At 40.4% G+C, this 19,932-nt stretch overlaps 1 long non-coding RNA gene across 1 annotated transcript; it reads right to left on the reverse strand.

Annotated features, from left to right (window-relative positions):
• Nucleotides 1-236: 236 nt before the first annotated feature.
• On the reverse strand, nucleotides 237-11,089 carry LOC126354310 (uncharacterized). Its single transcript, XR_007565297.1, has 2 exons — nucleotides 10,863-11,089; nucleotides 237-460 (listed from the first exon to the last, which is right to left on the reverse strand). It is a non-coding gene; the product is annotated as an uncharacterized LOC126354310 (long non-coding RNA).
• Between the last annotated feature and the right edge of the window lie 8,843 nt (nucleotides 11,090-19,932).

The following is a 19,932-nucleotide window of genomic DNA, read 5'->3' on the forward strand; positions in this document are numbered from 1 at the left end:
GCATTTTCCTGACTGGTATCATCTCAAAAAGTAACGTATATAACACTTCATCTTACTAGATGATTCGTGGCTGCTTCAATAGGTCATAACTCGCTGTAGTGAGCATTGCAGTGGAGACACTGAATTCGAGGGCAAAGTTTGTTGATAGTCCGTATTCCCAAGAATGATAATCGAACAGATAGTTTGAGAAACTCAAAGAATAAGGAAACATAATCCAGAAATTGAAAAACATGATATTCCATCTTACACGAAATGTAATTTTGCTTTAGTTACAAAACTGTGATAGACGAAGAGGCAATGTATGAGAAACTCTATGTCCTTATGACATTGATTCTTTGTTGAACACCTTGCTGTTTTAAACGTTTGTACATATACAGTAATACAGTACTGAATCATTCATCTCGCAGTTTTCGCTCGTTCCAGGTATCATTCTTCACCCGTTGTCTCCATGGCCATCAAACTGTAAAAAGAGAATGAAAGGAATCAGTTATCACTACTATTAACAGACTGTAGAAATTAAAAGTAGTGCAGCGTTATTCGAAAGCATATACATCGTAAAATAAAGCTGGCTCACAAGACTTTGTTTAGAATTACGATATGTGTGTTTCGTAGGGGAATCGAGCAACAGCTTTCATCAAATACGCAGCTTAGGCACTAAGTTGCTCAGTGATTTTTTACTTGTGAGCCAAGTTGAAGTGTCTGTTGTATACTCAAGTAATACCAACTCACTTCACGAACAGATGCGAACACTTAAAGTGCTATTTCTGCATCCCTTTGACCGAATTGCCACGTTTATCTCATGTTTCGATAAATCGAGCACAAGACTGCGCAAACGTTTGTCAGTTTCGGCGTCTCCAGTTGTCAGAGTTGTGCTCTTCATTAACTTAAGTAACCATCTCGTTTCATATTTATAAACATGTTATGCGATAGTTTTATTTTGTCCACTACTTCTTGAATATTCAGTTATGGAATGTCTGCTAATTTCGTTCGGAAATTTATGAATATATGACCAACGTTGAAATTTTATTATTTTCATTAACAGCTTGTGTCAGTCTTAAACTGAGCGTCGCAAGCGAGTGGAATGTCCCATTATTGTTGTTGTTGTTGTTGTTGTTGTGGTCTTCAGTCCTGATGCTGGGTTGACGCAGCTCTCCATGCTACTCTATCCTGTACAAGTTTCTTCATCTCCCAGTACCTAGTGCAACCTACATCCTTCTGAGTCTGCTTAGTGTATTCATCTTTTGGTCTCCCTCTAAGATTTTTACCCTCCACGATGCCCTCCAATACTAAATTAGCGATCCCTTGATGCCTCAGAACATTTCTTACCAACCGACCCCCTGTTCTAGTCCAGTTGTACCACAAACTTCTCCCCAATCCTATTCAGTACCTCCTTATTAGTTATGTGATCTACCCATCTAATCTTCAGCATTCTTCTGTAGCACCACATTTCGAAAGCTTCTATTCTCTTCTTGTCCAAGCTATTTATCGTCCATGATTCACTTCCATACATGGCTACACTACATACAAATCCTTTCAGAAATGACTTTCTGACACTTAAATCTAAACTCGATCCTAACAATTTTCTCTCCTTCAGAAACGCTTTCCTTGCCATTGCCAGTCTACATTTTATACCCTCTCTACCTCGACCATCATCAGTTAATTTGCTCCCCAAACACCAAAACTTCTTTACTACTTTAAGTGTCTCATTTCCTATTCTAATTCCCTCAGCATCACCCGAGTTAATTCGACTACATTCCATTATCCTCGTTTTGCTTTTGTTGATGCTCATCTTATATACTCCTTTCAATACACTATCCATTCCGTACAACTGCTCTTGCAAGACCTTTGCTATCTGTGACAGAATTACAATGTCATCGGTGAACCTCAAAGTTTTCATTTCTTCTCCATGGATTTTAATACCTACTCCGAATTTTTCTTTTGACGACAGAATGTTAATATCTATTTTTAACTTTTATATGTTTTCTCTGTAAGCAATGCGTTCTAGTATGTTATGCTTGCAATCTTGTTGCTGCTGCGCTCTCTTTACTGGATTGTGCAAACGTCATAATACGTAAACGCTCAATTTGTGTAAAAATCCGACGTTATGGATAGAAGTAAATATCATTTCCTATAAGCACATAACAAAATACTTGACACGTATTTTTGAAGAATCGTAAGGACACTAAACGCTCCTAACCAAATTGATATTTCGTCTTCTTCTCCTGTGGAAGCAATGAAATTAATCACTCGCAGTACAACAAAAACATGAATCCAGCGACGAATGGTAGTTCTGTCTTTTGTCAAAACGAAGGAGTTTCAAATTCATTGTTGAAAACTGGCGCTCTATTCTTTCGCTTGGACAAATGAAAAACGATAACAGTCGCATTTACTTTGGGAATTTCTGAGATATTATACTAGTTCTACCGCTAGTCGATGTGTGTGGTTCTAATAAACCATTCTCTCCATTGTTAAAATCAAAGTTTCAGTTACCTTTTAATGAGAAAAATTGTAAGTATCGCCTCCACTTCACGTATTGTGTGAGGGCAGAAACTTGGCTTTCTAGCCTCTATAGTCTCAGATCATTGTTGAAGCATCAGAATACGTATTATTAAAAATGGGTCTCTACAATTTATTGTTATGTTGAATGGATTTTTATCAGCTAGTTATTTCTGTCAGATTATTTTCGGCTTGAACAAAAATTAAATATCGAACAGAAGTTTCTGATGAACAGTTCAGTATTATCTGAACGTAGTGGCCTGATATACTGAAATTAAGAAGATTATTCTTGATTGATTGACATACTTCCTTATTACAAACTTTGTAGCCATGATAACTTTATATACAGTATTTTAAAATGGGACTTGCCTTTTTTAAGACTAAGTATATCTATATTTGATTGAGGGATTTTATTTACTATTTTTCCTTGTTTATTTTTATTTTCTTTTTCAATACCGTCTGCTAGCTTTTAGGTGATCCGTGACGACCAATCAAATGGTAACAGCTAATTACTGGCGCTATTCCTGTACTCTCTTAATAAGTTATCTCTCTCGTGTTGGTGGAAGAAGACGTGCGGCACTATTCCTTTAGTTTAATTTTTGATTCAGGCTTTCACTTACTGAAGATAAGAGAGCCTGGTCAGAACCAGCAGTCACATGCCACAGAATTATTCGACTTCTCTTTCGGTGGCAATGAATATAAATGACTTATGGAAACACATGGTTAACATAAAATTCAAATTGACACACTGAAAACAAATATGTAACATAACACCAGACGTGGTGTGCCTTCGACTGGCTTAGACCTTTGAAGTGGCTTCTTCTTGGTCTAAGCACGTGATACAGTTTTATTAGCTTTGAAATGGTATCAAAACAAAGTTCAGGTGGACACCACCCACTCGGTTTTGGCAGGCTCTTTCTTCAAACCTAATTAGTATTTGACCATGAAGTTTCTGAGGAAGTAGATGGGGTCACCATGGGCAGCCCTCTTTCTTCCTTGGTGGTAATTATGTTTAGGAATTATTTTAAGGACAGCGTGCTAAAACGTGATCATTAAATCAACTGAACATTTGCTGTATGAGTACGATACTTTGATAGTGTGGTCTCATGGTGACACTACTGGAGTTTTTCTATCACCTTAACTCCATTCGTAAGAATATTCGATTTAATGATGTTTTTCAGTCCGTACAGTGAGCAATCAGAAAACTAAACCAATAAAGTATATGAAAAGGGAATTTAAAGTTCAGTAAAGGAACTAAAAAGTTCCAGATTTGCTGATGACGCTCTAATTGTGTCAGAGACAGCAAAGGACTTGGAAGGACAGCTGAACCGAATGGAGTGATGAAAACATATTATAACACGAACATCTGCAAAAATTAAACAAGCATAATGGAATGTAGTCGACTTAAATCAGGGGATGATGAGATAATTAGGATGGGACATGAACTAAACGTAATAGACGACTTTTCGCATTCGGTCAGCAAAATAACTAGTAATGGTCGACGTAGAGGGGATATAAAACGCAGAAAGGTAATAGCAAAAACAGCATTTCGGAAAAATACTAGTTTGCTAAAAACTGACATCAGTCCAAATGTTAGGATGTCCTTTCTGAAGTTGTTTGACCGAAGCGTTGCAAAACGTGGACGACAAGCGGCTTAAACAAGGAAAGAATAGAATCTTTGGAAATGCGGAGCTATAGAAGAATGCTGGATACTAGATGGACAGTTATTTAGTTATTTACATGTTCCGTATATTATCTGAACGATAATTTCACAGAAACTATTATGGGGACGGATCGGGCTGTATGAAGGATATGTAAGACCTTTCCAGCAACATTTCTAAAGCGTAATCGAAACAATGTAACGGCGTCCAAGAGAAATTTTTTCAGCTTAGTCGAAACTACCTTTGCCACATCTGTGCTCGTCTACGATCTCGATCTATTCCCATACAAGGTCTGAAGAAGGACACTCATGACCGTCGACTTGCTTCGGACGAAGATGTGCACATCTAGACATAATCATGGTTCTAGAGACAACCGCAAACATTTCTGCATGAAAGTGTTGACCGTCTTGAGTCACAGTGGGATAAATGTGTTAAGAGTTATAGCAATTACTTTTGAAATAATCAAACTCAAGTATCTGTGTTTACGACCCGGGAACTAAGCAGTAAGTATTCCAACATGAACTGAATCCAAAATCTTTATGTATATAGACAGTTTATCCCTGACAAGAATAGTGAATGACACTTTGCCTCTTATCGATATTGATAATTGCAAGAAATCGCTCCCAGGAATGTTTTAATTTTGAGTTTAAAGTAGTAAAACAAACTTCAAAAGCAAATTTTTTCGTGTGATATATTTGAAAATTAAAAATTTTCTGATTTTTCGTTGCTCTGCTTCCAACGTAAAATCTTATTTCTTGCCAAATTTCATTATTCTGGATCAACGGAAAGTACTCTATTGGTTTTAATGAGTGAGTTTTCCAATCTCAAATTGTGTGACGTAAATGGCCGTATCTTTTGACTGCGTTGACTTAAAAGGATGCATTTGTTGTCTCGCCTTGGAATTATTTACCTTAGTTTGTAACATAAATTTAGCTTGATGCGCCCATTCGTTCTCAACAGACGGACAGGCAGTCGGGAAGACGGTAAATTACTTTTTTTCGCTAGATATTATTACAAGTTAATAATTTTCTCATTTTTTTTCCTTCACTTTCTTTTTAATTCTTACTGTTTACCAAATTTCATTATTCTAAGCCAACGGGTAGTATCTTATAGGTTTTGATATACGATTTTGCGAGAGTCAAAATATGTGACATAAATGGCCGTATCTTTTGATTGCATTAATCCGAAGTTGGCATTTATTACAATGTGAAGGCAGTATCTGCCTCAGTATGTGACATAAATTTAATACGTCTACCGTTACTAAGGAAAAGGTGTCATAATAGACATACTGAGAGACATTCATATGTGTAGCAAATGAAAAAAAATTATTACATGATTGGAAATTCAATTTTTAGGATTCTTCGTTTAGTTCTGCTGTGAAATCTTGCTTCTTGCAAAATTTCATGGTAAGGTCAGTGGGAAGTAATATATACTGTATGTTTTGATGAGTTTTCGTGTATCAAAATAGAACGATCAGCCAAAACATTATGACCACCATCCATTGCAACATTCGTTGCCAGGTGGCGTTTTGGGGACGTGACGCAGTAGCAAAAATGTGTAAGTGGAGCAGACACGGACGGGGAATCACCCAGGCGAAGATATGGGCTGGAAATTGGGAAATAAATTGAATAAGCGACTCTGACAAACGGTAAATTATAATTACGCAGAATCTGTGAACGGGTTTCTAGAAAACGGCGGAGCTGCTTGAACGTTCACATGCTACTGTCGTCAGCATTTACGGAAAGAAGTAGAGCAGGGAAACTATCATCAGCCGCTAAATGGTTGGACGACCACGACTCTTCTCAGATCATGGGGTTCGGAGGCTTCTCTTCTAGGTGAAGTTGTATAGATGGTGATCTGTGGCATCTCTGCCGAAAGAGTACAATGCTGGTGCACCCACAAGTGATTCGGAACACACTGTTCATCTTATCTTGTTGAACATACAGCTCCACAGCAGAGCACCCCTACGCGTTCACATGTTTACCTAACGACATCGTCAATTACGATTGCAGTGGGCACGGGACCATCTGGACTCGACCGTCGATCAATTTAAACGTGTCTGCTCTTCGGCTGAAGCACATTTTTGCTACACTGTGTCGTCATCAAGACGAACGGCGGCTCGAAACGCATAGCTTGCCACAGACGCTGGCTGGTGGGAGCAATATTATGCTATGGGAGACATACTCCTATGCTTACAGTAGTAATAAAAGTCACATGGACAGCTGCGAAACAACTGTTACATCTGCCACAGACGGCCCCTGCCAGGCAGACTACACTGAAGACACCCCTGTGTACCCTATAACATACACAAGCACTTGCAGGCGTAACCAAGAGGAAAACAATTCTACAAAATAAACAGAAGTTGCTAGAGACTAATGCGAACCTTTTTCTCCAGCGGTCGCCTCACAGACACAGGGTAGTTGGAGTACTCCGCCGACCTCCGCCGGCTTCATAAGGCCAGCGCGGCAGCAGTACAGCCAGTTCCTCGCTGAGCTAGTACCAGCTCCGACTGACCTCACCGACGCTCTTGATGAATAGTCGTCTACAGGTTATTTGTTTTCTTTGTGTGTATACAGTGATTGTTCGAAAAGTGTAGTTCAGTTTCAATAAACGACATTATACTGTGTCTTCTACAATACTGAGTATTCTTCAGTGGAGGCGACCTCTACAGATAAAGATGAGCATTAGCCTCTAGCAAGTTCTGTTTATTTTGAAGAATTGTTTTCCTCTTGCTTGCGCCTGCAAGTGCTTGTTTATGTTATTTGGTGCACAGGGGTGTCTTCAGTGTAGTATGCCTGGCAGGGGCCGTCTGTGCCAGACGTAACAACCTGCCTCCCTTCATGCTTGATGCCTTCCCCGACAGCAATGTCATCTCATAGCTGTTTCATTGTTTGTGTCTCGGAACCAGAAACGTGTTACAGTGGTTTGAAGAGCATTATAGTGAACTCACGTTGATGCCTCGGTGAACAAATTCACCTGATGTAAATCCTATGGAACCCCTCTGTGTTGCTATCGGGCGTCGTCACCTTGTACGCAGATCAGCGGCCCGTTATTTACGCAAGTTACACAATCTGTCCGTAGACATCTAATGGCACACACCTCCGCAGATCTACAAACAAACTGTGCCAGTCCTGATCGTAGTCGATGATGTATTTCATTCCGAAGACGGACATTCAAGCTCTTAAGCAGGTGGTCACACTGTTTTTTGTCAACGGTGTATGTGAAATAAATGGTCTTACCATTTGACTGCAAGGACTTAGCAGTTTCAGTTTTTAAAATGGCCGAGGGACTCTAGCTCTCAGTATTTGACCTATATTTCAAATTGATATATCTACCCGTTCCTGAGAGAAAGGGTTTTTAACAGTCGGACGGACAGACTGTCAGACAAAGACAACATACAGATCCTATAAGGGCTCCGATTTAGCTATTGAGGCACAGAACACTAAAAAGTACCTCAACCCCCGAGGAATTCAAAGGAAATAATAATTTGTTTGTTTGGCTACACTGGAAATCCCCTTACAATTTCGTGAAGAGATCTAACAACAGTTTATGTTGAATGATGCACAACTCACTTGTATGCCCCAACCAATCGATGAAATAAGGAAAGCAGCCGAACAGCTCCATTCTTCTTAGTGACGCTCTCCTCCCTCAGATAACATATTAGTATCATATTAATGTCTGCTGGCCGGAGTGGCCATGCGGTTCTCGGCGCTACAGTCTGGAGCCGAGTGACCACTACGGTTGAAGGTTCGAATCCTGTATCGGGCATGGATGTGTGTGATGTCCTTTGGTTAGTTAGGTTTAATTAGTTCTAAGTTCAAGGCGATTGATGACCTCAGAAGTTAAGTCACATAGTGCTCAGAGCCATTTGAACCGAGCCATTTAATGTCTCATTCACTTAATTTATCTCCTAACGACTTCTTTTTTTCCCCTTATTTTAAACTAAATGTGAGTGAACAGAGATTTTCTTCACGTCGTCGTGTAGCTTCTACTCAGAGACATGATTTAGAACTACGTACATCAATGCGCAAACGATGGGAACGCATGCATAGGTGTACAAAATTTGAAGACGAATATTTTGTAAAACAATAAAACGATTCGTACAAAAAACTGTTACTGTATTTCCAAAATTTTCCTTGTGTATCTTATATGATGCGAACCTTCTCGTCTTGACTCCCACATATGCCGTTTTAAATTACTACTTTTCTCAATCTAAAACGAGCTCTGTGTTAGGAATATGTAAACACGACAAAATTTCCGTTTTAGGGCTCTGAGCTTTTAAGAAAGAATTAGTAATATCTGTACCAAACGAGGCCGAAACTGGTCAAAATGCGCAAATGTGTCTAGTGTTAAAATTACAGCCTTGGCGGAACTACTTTAGTTCCACACGTAGTTCACATGTGGCGCAACAAAGTTAAAGACGGAGAATAATACCAATGTTCCAATATAAAAAAAATTATTTTAAATAACCAGTATTGCTGTAACCGAACTTCGAAATGAATATTTTCATATTTCACTGGTCAACACTGAGACAGTAGACACGATTCAAATAATTCATCGATTTAACTGCATTTAGTTAAACGACGTCGTCAGCAGGAATAGCAGCTCTTCGAGCATTTCACATAATGATTCACTCAGCTGCATTGAAAATACTAATTGCTGTTGTACTATCAATAAAAAAATTGTGTGTGTTACATTGACTGATCCTTCAGAAAACTGACGTATGATCAAATGGGTGGCTAACCGTTGGCTACAGGACCATTTTCAAACTTTAAATAACCGTTTTACTCTAAGGTAATTACCTCTCGATAAGGATGAAGCCTGAGCTATATCACGCTCCTCTGTAAAAACATGACACAGTTGGTCGTGTCTTTTGATATATGTATCTACAGCCACTGAGTCCGTGCAATTATTACGTTGAAACTGCTTTTCATGTACCAACGAAAGGACGTATGCTCTGAAGTTATAATTTCTGTTATCCACACTGAGGTAAACTGTGGCTGTCAGAAGTAGACGTCGATGCCAGCAGCGGCAGCCGGGTGTACTAATCAGAATGGGACGAGATTAGCAAGTCGCAACGTATTTAACAGATGGCAGCAGCAGTGCTGCCTCTGACGTACAATTTCTTTCCGCTAAGAGTTTAATCGGTATTAAAAGGACTAATATTTATTTCATCTACGAAAAGAAGAGATAAGAATCACGGCGAACGAAAGTAATTATTTGTTTCACAATTCTAATACCGACCAGTGGTCCGTTTTCCTGTACAGCTGTAACAGATTTTGCTTCAACGTATAGAGTTCAAAATCCTCCTACGTGTACGCTTATAATCGTCAACACTAAGCCGTATTACAGTAACTAAAAATGTAACAGTGTATAAAGATGTTTTTTACAAAAATAATGAAACAAAAACATGTCTTTCATACAGGTTATCATATTGTCATTCAAAATATCTGCCATTAGAACTTAACACTTTCGCATACATTCGAAACAATAAATTTTAGAGCTCATACGCATATTCAATCTGTATATTGAGCAAGCAGTAAAGGAAACAAAAGAAAAATTTGGAGTAGGTATTAAAGTCCATGGAGAAGTAACAAAAACATTGAGGTTCGCCGATGACATTGTAATTCTGTCAGAGACAGCCAAGGACGTGGAAGAGCAGTTGAAAGGAATGGATAGTGTCTTGAAAGGAGGATATAAGATGAACCTTAACAAAAGCAAAAAGAGGATCATGGAATGTAGTTGAATTAAGTCGGGTGATGCTGAGGGAATTAGAATAGGAAATGAGACACTTAAAGTAGTAAAGGAGTTTTGCTACTTGGGGAGCAAAATAACTGATGATGATCGAAGTAGAGAGGATATAAAATGTAGACTGGCAATGGCAAGGAAAGCGTTTCTGAAGAAGAGAAAATTGTTAACATCGAGTATAGATTTAAGTGTCAAGAAGTCTTCTCCGGAAGTATTTGTATGGAGTGTAGCAACGTATGGAAGTGAAACATGGATGATAAATAGTTTGGACAAGAATAGAATAGAAGCTTCAGAAATGTGGTGCAACAGAAGAATGCTGAAGATTAGATGGGTAGATCACATAACTAATGAGGAGTATTTGAATAGAATTGGGGGAAGAGGAGTTTGTGGCACTACTTGAAAAGAAGGAGTGACTGGTTGGTAGGACATGATCTGAGGCATCAAGGGATCACAAATTTAGCATTGAAGGGCAGCGTGGAGGGTAAAAATCGTAGAGGGAGACCAAGAGATGAATACACTAAGCAGATTCAGAAGGATGTAGGTTGCAGTAAGTACTGGGAGATGAAGATGGTTGCACAGGATAGTGTAGCATGGAGAGCTGCATCAACCCAGCCTCAGGACTGAAGACCACAACAACAACAATGGTACAGGGAGAATTAAAATCGACATTAACACTACATTACTTCTATACTATTCGGAAAGAGATGGAAGATGAACCTTAATAGCTGCAAGTTCATTAACACATTGCCGCTGGGTGCAACCGGTGAGGGAGAATCGAGTTCATTACTTTTACACGTGACTGGAAGTTGACTAACAGGGATGTAAACAGCACGGAGAGTTGTTTCACCAGTCGTTTTGACACTGTGAGTCTGTGTGACAATCCTGCAGACCCAAATCCTTCCCAGCACTCATCCAGCGATAATGATGCGAGATAAAGTGATTTAGGTGGTTACCTACCTCTCAGTATCCGCCGACATTTGTTTCTGACCAACACCGTACCATCTCTGCATCTTTCTTTACGAGGGAAGCGACGGAAACGGACAGAATATTCCTGAGCGTATGTGGAAGTCAGCAGCGTGACGAAGATACCCAGCAGGTATAAAACGACGGAGAACTTCATGCAGACAGCCTAGGCCCACAAGCGTGGTCTCCTTCCCTTTCGCTAGAGAACTGAGAGGATGTGGCGGCTGCTTCCGTTAGGGGTTCGCCGCTTCCGCTTATTTAAATACGTGCCCTTGACGTCATTTCCTGAGTTTTCTAGGAAACTCATTGCTCAAGCAAGTCTCAGGAAAAGGTTAAATGTTATCTGTCTTCCTGCAGAAAATGTTGAAATGCTCGTGGAAATAATTAATATTCACTCGGTCCACGGTTACGAAATAACGATTCAGCAACCGTTCAATCATATGCTGTTTTATCAATTTATGACATTGCTGGTGAAGCGTGGCCATTATCGCATACAGTATCAGCCAGCCACAGATCGCTTTAGGTTTTCTGGTTGGAAAAGCACCTAACAGGTTTAGAATCTGTGCATCATTCGTAAGACGGCTTACGTAATTTTATCGAAATGTAATTGAACTAGTGTGAAATTACCCGATGTAACATCTAGTTTCTTCGGTTTTTTTCCAACAAATGAAATTCATATTATAATGTATTCATTTCTAACAGAGAGGCTGAAGGCTGATAGAAGGCCTAATTCGAGTCAGCTTCCGATGTTTAGTTTCTGATTTTATGTCATTACCTCTTACAAACAGAGCAACATAGTATGATTTAGATTTAATAGAGCTGACTCACAGCTTCTGATGACCGACGTGACAGTTCGGCAACTCCTATTTCTTATCTCTTAAATCAAGTTAGTACTGCTGCCACCTTCAATATCCACTTCTAGAACATATCGCTAGCAACATAAGGAGAGCATGTACAGCTGTTCCCTAATTTCCAGTGATTTTATCTATTTCAAATAGGTAAATATCTAGACGACAAGTTTTTGATTTGTTTCATTTTTTACCTTTTGTTGTCTCAGTTATGTTTTCCACGTCAATTAATCGTTTTTTACAAGTGAAGATTTATTTTGTCTTTTACCTAATACGTGACACAACTTAACTGGCAAAGTGTATTGTGTCCGTGCATAAGGATGAAGCAGTGGCTATACAACATTAAGAAACATAAACGTAGGTCATAACGTGTCAGCACTTTCTAATTATCAGATTACGATTTATGATGGGTAGTAAGTTGACCTAAATGGGTGACTGCACTTCTTACAACAAAATAATCGGTACAATTAAAAAAATGTCTCTTTTTTTATAAATTGTTCTTGTGAAATATTATTGGTTGAAAACAAAATAAGCATTCAGTTTGAAACTTCTTTGTTTGTGTCCACTGAAATAACCAAGTTGGGTGAAACTTCTTAGATTTTACTGAAAGTGCTGAATGCAACTGAACCTACTGTCTCGTTACTTGTTTTTATCGTTACAACACTGACCTACAGAATATTCTCTGATGACTCAAACTTAGCCTATTGATTTATTATCCACAAGCGCAACGCAATCTGACTGCCGTAAAATGACAAGCTTACTTAAAATAATTAACGCAAATGAATGGCCCTAAATTGGAAGAAATCCTAACAATTGCTCATACCTTTTCATAAGTCACTTACCTCACAAAAAATCTTCATAGCACGAACTACAGCAATTGCAGCAACCAGCAACTACAGCCAGCTGAGTAAAAAGATTCTAATTACTCTAGGCTCTAACTACTAGTAGACATATGGTTAGCAAAGGAAAATTTTTGTTGAACAGTGTATTTAGCATATTTACCTTAATCATGTGACATCCAGTTCCAAAAATTATATAATCGTCAATAATTCCACTGTCTAAATATTAGGAAATATATTAATGCATCAAAGCAGGTCCTACAAACAATGAATCTCCAGGAAGGACACACGTCCAAAACCGTCGCTCGCTAACTGCTAACCACTAACTGCTAACTTTAAGTCCGTCCAACCACAGAGGCTCTTACAGAGGGCGCAGACCGCTATCAGTGATATTAATACAGTTTACAGCACTGCCGACGTGCGAACAGGCTACTTACAAGTGGCACAAGACGGAGCCAGCCGCTGCCACCGAGTGGTTCTAGGCACTTCAGTCCAGAACAGCGCTGCTGCTACTGTCGCAGGTTCGAAACCTGCCTTGGGCATGGATGTGTGTGCTGTTAGGTTAGTTAGGTTTAAGTAGTTCTACGTCTAGGGGAGTGATGACCTCAGATGTTAAGTCCCATAGTGCTTAGGGCCAGAGCCAAAAGACAGACAAGGCGCTGCCTCGCAAAAACGTGAAGCACTCAAAAGAAATGGTCTAATGTTGATCTAACTTCATACATATATATTCCATCAGTGGGTAAGTAAATCGTTTATAGTTGCAATTCTGCGTAAATTTACACCTGAGTGTATTAGGGTTGGTCGTGCTTTGTATTATTAACAGGCATGCCAGGGTATGCATGAGAAGTAAGCAGCAGCAGATGTTCAATGATCACCCTGAAAACCACAGATGTATTGTGAACTTGTATGAGACAGTAGGAATGAGACAGTATTAATGGCATCTAACAGAGTTTGAAAGGGTCTCCATTTGGCTGAATGGTCAAATCGTGCCATATCCAAACTTGTCAGGCGGTTGGATTTTACACTGATCCATTGTGGGACTGCACTGCACGTGGGGGAAGTCCTAAACATAGCCAAAGTTCCAGACAGTTGTGTCTGACCAGCACAAGGAATGATTGCAATGTTGTGCACCAAGCAAACTGTAACTTCTTTATGTCTGCGCCTCCCATCCGAGAACAAGTAATGAGATCCCTCCAGTATCCTGTGTCATCCCCCAGCCATTGGTATGGGACTATAGTGCGCGTCATTTATGATGACGCCCGAGTTTAGGTTCTTTCTGTGCATCTGACGTACAAAACTGTCAGCAAATGAACAGAGAACGACGTTACCAGAGCTTGACTGCAATGCAGAGCACGGACGAGTGTCTTCAGTTTTAGAAAGGTTCAGTCATAAATAAAGTAACTGAAGAAAAGCAAGTCTTGATAGCAGACTATGTTTTATAGAAAGTTTGTAGAAAGCATTCTTTATACCACTTGCTTTATATTCTATAAATTAATTAAACTAAACAAGCAATAAGTCTCCTAATTTAGGCGATAGCAAGGAAAAATGTGTTTGTATCATTCTCACAAACCGTTTTTCCGCATTAAAGAACAGCGAGCAGTGCAGTGATAACAAAATCGCGTATAGCGCGGAATGCGGGGAGCACGTCTCTGTAGCAGCGAAAGGGTTAATGCGTCCTTGGTGGCTTTACTTAACAAACTGCGCCTCCCCCCAAACGTAAGTTTGCGAACTATACTATACTATGGCGCTGCTTCTCTTGGCACGTGCGTCGTTTCGAACTGGCAATGCAGCTATCTCCCGAGTCGGGGCGGGCATGCTCGAGCCGCCAAGATAAAAGAAATGAACTATAGCAGCAACAAACAAGAGTAGGGAATTACCGCCACGTGCGTAGGCTGCCGTTAACCCCACAACCAGCAGAGTGAAAGTGGTTCATTCGGTTGCTGGAAAACAATCCACTTGACACATTGTATGGCCTATTGTACTGATTATCGTGCACAGGATCGCTTTAAGGTCCAAGTGACACAAGCGGCAGTTTTGTACACAAGGTGTATCGTAATTAGTAGCGAGGACAGGTTTACACACTCATCAGATTTAGATTTATTTTTAAAGGTCTTGATGAGGAAATGCAAATAATATGTGAGGTAGAGAGGGAAGGGGAGGGTGCCCCAAATGACGTGTCGCTAATGTGGAAAAGAGAGAGGGAGGGGAACCAGATGTTATGGCGCTTGTGTAGAAAAATGTTCTCGAACCGTCCCTGATCATGTGATGTCCATCTGCAGGTGAAGAGTATCTTATTAGTGTGTCCATGTTTTTGTTTCTTTGCCCTTCTACGCCTGACGCACACTGTTTAATCCTTTGTGTTCTTTTTAGTGAAGTTACTATTGTTAATGGAACCTGCCATGTGGCTTGTGTTTGACGTGCCATCCCCTTAATTCAAGGAATGAAGGTTATTCACCCCAAAGTCTAACGTCTAAATTACAGTCTGTCCAGCAGGTAACAGGCGTAGTAAAACTTGTTTACATAACTGTTGTATCGTTTTATTTTAGTCGTGTCAATCAAAATATCTTTGAAAAGTGTTCAGTTCCATAGAAGATATCTAACTTGAAAAGTAAAAAGATAAAAGAGAGATGAACGAAGTTTTCAGTGTGTAGAAATATAAGGGAGGTAATTTTCCATTATTGGAGCACAGAATGGAAATTATGTTTCGTGCTGAAACATCTCTGGGCGTTTTTGACGGGAGTAAAGTAAGGCCAGTTGAAAGCACATAAGCACAGAGACTGTGAGACGAGCTTAATCAAAACGCGATGCTTCTTATTTCGCCCGGCATAGAGTATGACCAGCGGCAAACTGTTTAGTAGTGTCCTATACAAAATGGTATGTAGGATCGTCTGAAAGTGTATCATAAACAAATTTGTTTCTGGAACAAATAAAGGTACACTGGAAGAACAGTTCTTCAGTTACAGAGTATGTTAGTTTCATGCGGCTGCAAAATATATTAGTGAAGTTCAGGGATTATCAAAGTCTCTTGGAGATGTTGGTGAACCAGTGGCAAATACGGAACTGACTGCCAAAGTGTTAGGAGGACTTCCGGGAGACAGTGGTTGTCTCGCTACTTGCTCGGGATTCCTCCGGCGAAATCAGGCGGACTTTCGATAATTTAACAGGAAAGTTAGGGTGTAAGACAGGCAGGTATTATTTTGCCCCTACTGTTCGATCTGTACATCGAAGAAGCAATGATGAAAGATTCAGGAATGGAATTAAAATTCAAGTAGAAAAGGTGTCAATGACAAGATGTACTGATGGCTGCAAAATATATTAGTGAAGTTCAGGGATTATCAAAGTCTCTTGGAGATGTTGGTGAACCAGTGGCAAATACGGAACTGACTGCCAAAGTGTTAGGAGGACTTCCGGGAGACAGTGGTTGTCTCGCTACTTGCTCGGGATTCCTCCGGCGAAATCAGGCGGACTTTCGATAATTTAACAGGAAAGTTAGGGTGTAAGACAGGCAGGTATTATTTTGCCCCTACTGTTCGATCTGTACATCGAAGAAGCAATGATGAAAGATTCAGGAATGGAATTAAAATTCAAGTAGAAAAGGTGTCAATGACAAGATGTACTGATGACATAGCTATCCTGAGTGAAAGTGAAGAAGAATTACATGATCTGCTGAATGGAGTGAATAGTATGATGAGTACAGAATACGGATTGAGAGTAAATCGAAGAAAGACGAAACCAATGAGAAGTAACAGAAATGAGAACAGGATTGCTGGTCACGAAGTAGATGAACTCATAACCAATGACGAACAGAATAAGGATGACATCAAAAGCAGACTAGCAGTGGTGAAGCGTATTTCCCAGCAAGAGAAGTCTTATAGTATCAAGGGTGGGCTTTAAATTGAGGACGAAGTTTCTGCGAATGTACTTTTGGAGCACAGCATTGTAAGCATTGCATGATAGCAAAACATGGATTGTGGGAGAGCCGGAACAGAAGAGAATCGAAGAATTTCAGATTGGTGCTAGTAACGAATGTTTACACAAGTAACTGGGTGGACTGCTAGGCTAAGAAATGACGGTTCTCTGCGCAGGATTGGAGATGAAAGGAATATGTGGAAAACACTGCCAGAAAGGAGGGACGGAGAGAGCTGTAGAGGGCAAAAACTGTAAAGGAAGACAGAGACTAGAATACATCCAGCAAATAATTATTAACGTTGGTTGTAAGTGCTACTGTGAGAAGAATAACTTGACACAGGAGAGGAACTCGTGATGGGTCGCATAAAATCAGTCCGAAGACTGATGACTGATAGCTCAACAAGAAAAGACGTTCTCGAAGAATCAGAAGAACTGCCCATTGTTGTCAAAGCTGACTGTTCTTTCTGTGAATGAAGTCATGAGTGGAGTAAAATGCCGCGCTTGCTACGCTCGTGTCAGTAGGCTCGTAGCTTCTTCGGTCATGGTGAAACGTCCCCTTAGAAAAATTGTACATAACTGTGCTTAAACTGACAGGCAATATTTTTAGCGCAACGCATTCTGACTTTCAATAATCCCTAGTAAAGAATGACCCTGACTAACATTAACCTATACGTTTCACAAATCACTTACCTCACAAAAATCTTCGTTACTCAAGCTACTGCAATACAGCGAGCGCCACTACTGCCAGCTAAATAAAAGATTCAAACTACTGAAGGCACCAACTACTGATAAGCAGAGTCAGCAAATGAAAGATTTTAATAGAGAACAAACAATGTATTTACCTTAAAATCATAATATGTATATCAGTACATGACATCAATTCTTACAAATTTCAAAACTCCGCCATCTCTCTCCCCACGTCCACCACTGCTGGCGGCTCACCTCCAACTGCGCAACGCTACGCGCTGTTAGCATCCAGCTAACGCTGCCCAACACTACAATGGCAGACAACAATGTAAACCAGCCTCAGACTGCACACGGCACAGCCAGTGATCTTCATACAGAGCGCTGCTTGGCGTTACCAATAAAAAAACCTAAACAGCCTACTTACAATGGTTTGTGAAGTCTGTGAGTGACAATATTGAGCAAATTAGGATCCGTCCGCAGTCTTAAGCTGGCAGATACGTGCAGCGTAAATTTTATTGTGAAAACATCTTGGAAGACAGAATCATCGGTTAAAAAACAACTGGCATCCCGGAGAAAATTCATCGTGCGCGGTGTTCCCACGAATGTCACAATCTCATTGATATTTAGGAAGCCGGAGACAGCTGGTGCAGTACTGTACTAAAAAATAACAGTACATCATATAATGGATAAGTTATTGACAATGTACGGAGACGCACTGAGGCATCTCCATGGAAACCGTTGCGCCGAGTGAGCCAGGAGACAGGCATTTGTTATGACACATGTAACAGAGCCCGAAAAAATCGGCATTGCGGCCACACAGAATGCACATGATGTAAACACTGCATGAAACAGATTATGTGTTATTGTCGACAAGTCTTACTCAACGTCGAAACATTGTCTGCAGATGAGGCTTGGTTTCATCTGTCAGTCTACATCAATACACAAAACAGCGGATACTGGGCTGGTGTAAACCCCTATAGCCCACGCAACACCACTGTACGATGAAACGTTGGAGTGTGGTACGCATTGTCACCTTCTATGACCGTTGCTCCCATTTTCTTTGATACGACCGTAGACACTACAATTTTAACAATACGATTGTGGAGCACCTGGATGAAGTTGAACTTATAGAAGATTATTTCTATCAAGATGGAGCAACGAGTCACATTTGTAAATCTCACATGCAACTTGTAATCAGTTTCTTTGGTGACCTCAAAAATCTTTCGGCACCCCGATTTACTGACCTATCATCCTCACCCCCTCCCCCCCCAACCCCACCACCACCCGCTCCGTATTTTTCTTGTGAGGGTATCTTAAAAGCCGAGTGTACAAGAGTGGACTACAGATAACTACACCACTGGCCATTAAAACTGCTACACCAAGAAGGAATGCAGATGATAAACGGGTATTCATTGGACAAATATACCGGATGATCGAAAAGTCAGTATAAAATGGAAAACTGAATAAATTATGGAATAATAAAGATAGAGAGGTACAAATTGACACCCATGCTTGAAATGACAAAGAGTTTCATTCGAACCAAAAAAATACAAACGTTCAAAAATGTCCGACAGATGGCGTTTTATCTGATCAGAATACCAATAATTAACATAACAAAGTAAGACAAAGCCAAAATGATTTTCTTTACAGGAAATGCTCAATATGTCCACCATCATTCCTCAGAAATAGCTGTAGTCGAGGAATAATGTTCAATAATGTTGTGAACAGTACTGTAAAGCATGTCCGGAGTTATGGTGAGGCACTGGCGTCGGATGTTGTCTTTCAGCATCCCTAGAGATGTCGGTCGATCACGATACACTTGTGACTTCAGGAAATCCCAAAGCCAATAATCGCACGGACTGAGGTCTGGGGACCTGGGAGGCCAAGCATTACGAATGTCGTGGCTCAGCACACGATAATCACCAAACGACGCGCGCAAGAGATCTTTCACGCGTCTAGCAATATGGGGTGGAGCGCCATCCTGCATTAACATCGTACGTTCCAGCAGGTTTTTATCAGCCAGGCTGGGGATGATGCTATTCTGTAACATATCGGCATACCTCTCACCTGTCACGGTAGCAGTTTTGCTGTCCAGCGCCATCTGTCGGACATTTTGTGAACTTTGTTTCTTTTTGGTTATAATAAAATCCCATATCACTCCAAGCATATTTGTCAATTTTTACCTCTCTATCTACATTATTCCGTGGTTTATTAAGTTTTCAAATGTATACTGACATTTTGGTCACCCAGTATTGTACTAGAACTGACATGTAATTACATTTTCACGCAATTTGGGTGCGTAGATCCTGAGCAATCAGTACCCAGAACAACCACTTCTGGCCGTAATAACAGCTTTGATACGCCTGGACATTGAGTCAAACACAGCTTGGATGCCATGTACAGGTACAGCTGCCCATGCAACTTTACACAATACCACTGTTCATCAAGACTAGTGACTGGCGTATTGTGACGGGACAGATGCTCGGCCACCATTGACCAGACGTTTTCAGTTGGTGAGAGATCTGTAGAATGTGCTGGCCAGGACAGCAGTCGACGTTTTCTGCATCCAGAAAGGCCTGTACAGGACCTACAACATGCGGTCGTGCGTTATCCTGCTGAAATATAGGGTTTCACAGCAATCTAAAGAAGGGTTGAGCCACGTAATACATCTGAAATGTAATGTCCACTGCCGTCAATGCGAACAAGAGGTGATCGAGCCTTGTAATCAATGGCACCCCATACCGTCACGCCGGATGATACGCCAGTATGGCGATGACGAAG

The sequence above is a fragment of the Schistocerca gregaria genome, chromosome 3 (genome assembly GCF_023897955.1).
Source record: "Schistocerca gregaria isolate iqSchGreg1 chromosome 3, iqSchGreg1.2, whole genome shotgun sequence".
In the NCBI taxonomy this organism is placed as follows: Eukaryota; Metazoa; Arthropoda; class Insecta; order Orthoptera; family Acrididae; genus Schistocerca; species Schistocerca gregaria.